We start from the raw sequence: 5,210 nt of genomic DNA, 5'->3' as shown, positions 1-5,210 counted from the left end.
TTTGTGTTATCTGTTTTTTGATGGGTTGAGCCCTGCAGGCTGCCTGGGGAACAGTTCCTGTGTAATTGTCTCAAAGCCTATTTTAGGTTTTCTATTTCTGCCTGATATAGAACATTTATTATTTCTGGAGTAATTGTCTGTATCGTCTGAGTTTTTGAATGTACTCCCACGATTTTACAAAGTACTCTTTAATACTTAAAAACTTCCCTGTGTCTGTGGCTATTTGCTTGCCCTTTCTTTTATCTAATTTCGAATATTTGTATTTTCCTACTTTTTTCTTCTTTAATGAGGGTAGATTATGACTTGTCTTTTTCAATTTTTCATACATCTTTAATTAGTTAATAAATTGTATTGCTTTTAGGTTTCCCGGTTTAAATGCAGTTTCATGCTTTCAACCTTTATTTGCTTCTGCTTTAGGTCTGATATTTTTCCCTAAATTTTTCAGTTTTGCAGTTGCTCTTGGTCCTTCTTTTTACTAATGAGAGAATTCGAAGCTATGCATTTTTTCTCACGGACAACTGCGGCCTCCATTCCTATGTTTGGTGTCCAGCAGTCTCATTCCTGTCGTGCAGCAGACGGGTACGGAGAGTGTGGTGTATTTCCCCTGTTGTCGGGAAGTCACTGCTTATTTGTTTCCGCTTACCTTTTTCTAGCTTTACTGTAATTTGTTCAGAAAATATGATCTATCCTCTTCCTGCTATTGAAAATATGTTGAGCCCCGGCTGGTGTGGCTCAGTGGATTGAATGCCGGCCTGCACCGAACTGAAGGGCTGCTGGTTCGATTCCCAGTCAGGGCACATGCCTGGGTTGCAGGCCAGGTTCCCAGTAGGGAGCGTGCGAGAGGCAACCACACACTGATGTTTCCTTCTATCTATCTCCCTCCCTTCCCCTCCCTAAAAATAAATAAATAAAATCTTTAAAAAAAATGAAAATCTCAAAAGAAAAAAGAAAACAGGAAAATATGTTGAAGTTGCCTTTGACATAAGGTGGACTTCCTGCCTAGTACACAATTAAGATCTATAATTATTTCATAAATACTTGAAAATAACATACATTCTCTAATATGATATGTAACGTGTTATATATGTATAGAAATATACTATATATACTATACTATATATTTCTATACATATATAACATATATAGATATTGTTAATTATACTACTGAGATAATCTATATCCATATGTTCTATGTCCTTGATCTCTCAAGGTCTGACAGAGACCTGGAATTGGATGTTTTTTTCCAGCCACCCCTCTCATTTTTCTGGAGTTTATCATACAAACAAATGTTTCTCAAAGTCTGGTCCCCGGACCAGCGGCATCAGAAGCACCTGCCGTAACCTTGGTAGAAATGCAAAACCTTGAGCCCTACCCTAGACCTACTGGATCAGAAACGGGGGCTGGGCTGGAGTCTGTGTTTTCAGGAGCTCTCCGGGGGCCTGGGACCTGCACTCGGGCCTGGGACCCTGCAGGCGGGAGGCGGTGTGGGTCTCGCTCTGTCTCACTTTGTCCAGGGCAATGCTGCTTCTTTCCCACTAGTCTGTGGTGCCACCTCTTTCAGTAACTTAATTCTGCTTCTGAACTACTCATTCTGTACCATTAACCCGCACCATACAGGGAACAACCAAAGACAGGCAAATTAGAAGTAGGTAACACGTTTTCTTAGTGAATTTACAAAGATTTAAAGACTCAGTAACTTTCAGGGTTGAAGAGAATCTAATGCACTAGACACGCTCCTACACTGGTTGTATGTCACCTGGCACATTTTTTCCTGGAAAGAAATTATGGCGATACGTCTAAATATCTTAACCTTTGTTTCAGTAATTCCATCCCTAGGTATTCATTGTAAGAAAGTAATGAGAACCAGAGAAAAATTTCTATTTAAATTGCTTTTTGTTCACTTGTTCATTTATACTGTCAACTAATTAATTATTTCTAATGAATAGAAGATTTTTTGAAGAAGTTATAGGTTGAATGTATGACATGTACCCAGCTTTAGAGTGTCATACAGAATAGTTTCACTACCCTCAAGTTCTTGTTCCTCCTATTTGCTTTTTTAAATAGAGAAGAATATAGATCACCGAAAGGTCCAACAGTACAAGAAGGTTTAAATAAATTATGATATAATATAGTAAAGTCAAGTGAAGTATTATGTAGCCGCTAAAAAGATGTTCCTGGCCCTGATTGGTGTGGCTCAGTTGGCTGGGTGTTGTCCCGCAGAACTAAGGGTTGATGGCTCACTTCCCCATCAGGGCACATGACTCGGTGGCAGGTTCGGTCCCTGGTCAGGGCTCGTGCTGAAGGCAACTGATCGATGCCTCTCTCTTTCAAATCAACGTTTCTCTCCCTCTCTTTCTCACTCCCTTCCCCTCTCTCTAAAAATAAATAATATCTTTAAATACAAATAAGATTCCTGTAAAATACTTAATGGCTTGGGGAAATGTTCATGATATATTACTAAGTAAAAAAAGTATACAAACTATATTGGTAATATCATCCCAACTTTGCAAAGAATAATTATGTCTGCTCACAATACATAAATACTCCACAGAGAGGAAAAGACTGAAGGCTCCACATCAAAATGCCTAGAAGGCCCTGGGAGGCTGACCTAGATCGTTCTGGGAGAAATGAAGCCTCTGGCCCACACCAGCCTGCTCCAGAATCGTGGCTCCGCCACCTGGAGCTGTGCGGTCTTGGGAAAGTTTCTTTTCTTTTTTGTGTTTTTGAAATTGTCTAAAACAAATGTGTATTGCTTTTAAACTGATAAAAACGTAAAAAAGAGGAGGTGATAGAGTAATAAGAGTAGAAATAATTGGGTAGAAAAGGAGTGTAAGTGGAAAAATTTCCCACCCAAGTAGAAAAGAAAAGTTGCTGACTCACAGAATCAGAAAGTTCGAAGGAGGGCTGGCTTGGAGCAGGGCTCAAATGACGGCCCCCAGTCGCCATTTCCTCCGCCTCTTAGTTCACTGCTTGGTTCTTCCCGGCCATGGGCTGCCTCCTGCAGTGGCCCCCGGACCTCACATGGTTCTCAACATCCCCCTCACTCCACAGCCAGCCAGAGTGTCCCAGAATTCCCAAAGAAAATTTCATTGGCTCTGTTGGAGTCACATGACCATCTTTCAACCAATCAGAATGGCCAGGGAAAGATACAATGCACCATTTGCCTTAAGCATGGATCATTCAACATTCTGAATCAAGCATGGAGTTCAGATCGCCAGAACCATAGGGACTGAGAGCAAGCCAAGGGATAATTCTCTAATGGGAGATACTAGATGGCAATAAACAGAAGATGTTCTTTGTCTCTGAAAGGAGGAGGCTGCACAACTCTGCCAGCTGTTATGAGGGCATCTTTGTAACATCCTTGCCCATCTTAGAGCATAGTTTTGGGGGTCTTTGTTTTTATGGCCAGGGTGGCGGTGGCTGCACTGATTTTTCCTGAAGCAAGACCGAGCCAGGTGGTGAAGAACTGGTTCTCAGTACACTGAACTGCAGGCTTATTGTTAATAGGCCTCAGTTCGTGCTTCTGGCATTTCATACGAAAAGGATTTCATTAAATGCCCTTTCTAAATTGTCCAAGACTCTCAACTGTCTGAGTGTCATTGGGAGGCGTAGAGAAAGTACCCCAGCGGCAGCGATCAGGGGACAGGGCCTCTCCGTTTCGTTGTAGCGCAAACACAGCGTCTTTGGCGTCTCTTCGGACCTCTCCAGGAAGACAGGTCTAACAATAGTCTTGCCAATTGGCTGAAAAGTTTACCATTCTTAATTTTACAGCTGCAGCTCCTCACCCCAACTCAACATCCTTGAGCTAAACAGAGTCCTCATTTTATGGCTGCTATGAAACCATTCTTGGAGCGATGACAAACTCTGACTCCTCTAAAATCATGGCCAGCGGGACCCACTGTGTCACTGGGGTTGGCCATAAAAGCAGGTTGGACACTGAGCAGATACACCTGCTCCTTGGGCATCCCTCAGGTGCCAGAAGACATACTGACCCTGCGGGCCAAGCTCCATGCGCCGGGAGGGAGAAATGGAACGGAAGTCCCCTGGGAAGCCGGGGCCTTGGAGGACACCAGTCAAGTAACCCTTCCTTTCCTCTGCCAGTGAAATGATCCAGTCACTCGGATTGTGACTATGAAGAGACCATTAGCCCCGCCTTAGTCAACAAATGAAAAAGTATGTGATCCTGGCAGGAGCCATGGAAGAAGAAGGTACGAGACCAGGCCAGGTGCGCCTTGTCGTTTCCCTAACAAAATGGGATTTCATTAGCTCGGAACTCTCCTCATTGTTACCGCACCGGCTGCCTCTTTCTCTGCTTCTACGACGTGCGCTGGGTTGCCGGGTAACTTGAAAAGAGACTGTTTTTCAAAGCAAAACACTAACAACGTTATACGTACAACTCACGTTTGTACTGTATCTTTGCTGTGCTGGTTCCTGCTCTGAGTGAATTTACGTGGCCTTGCACCCACACAACCACTCTCAGTCGTGGTTTTCACAGGTACCCTTGTAAACAGGAGGAAGCTGAGGCTCTGTCTGGTTAACTAACTTGCCCAAGGCCATTCAGCTCTCATGATGAACCTGGAGTTTTGAAACTCAACCTTCCAACACTAAATATGGTCCTTCTTCCAACATTGTCAGTAGTTGACAAAAATGTATTTATTTCCTTTCAGATGATTTTGGCAAAATTTAGCTTAATTATATTCTTATCTCTGCTTTGTAAATCAAGCAGCCTCCGTGACATTACAAGTTTAATTCTTGAGGTGACTAGTTGCCTGAGGGAATCCAGTCTTCTCAATCATAATCATTCCGAAGCAGTCTTCCAGAACCTTCTATGGGAGTCCTCGCCCTGAGGTGTTGGCGATACAATCTGAGAACAACACCTCCCTCTTCCCCCCTGCCCCCATCAGAGCATCTTCGCCTCGCCTGCCTTTGCTTGGCCTCTTGGCTCAGCAGCGCTGATAACCAGAACAAGATGGGCCTGTGGCTTGACCGCCATCTTTGCACTCAGTCTGATGGGAAATGCTAATAGACTGCTTTGCAATCTTATGTTTAGATGCAAGTACAAGGTTGGAACCAGCTGTTTAAAAAAAAAAATAGGTTTAAAACCCCTTGTGGAGTGATGACCTCACGCAGGAAAATGGTTGGGTTTGTGCTCTTGGAGGGGACGGGGGGTAGGGTGGGGTGGGTTCCCTTTAGACAAGCCACTCCTCCTA

Source organism: Desmodus rotundus, chromosome 4, assembly GCF_022682495.2.
Source record: "Desmodus rotundus isolate HL8 chromosome 4, HLdesRot8A.1, whole genome shotgun sequence".
Lineage (NCBI taxonomy): Eukaryota > Metazoa > Chordata > Mammalia > Chiroptera > Phyllostomidae > Desmodus > Desmodus rotundus.
Note: the sequence above shows the minus strand (reverse complement) of the source record.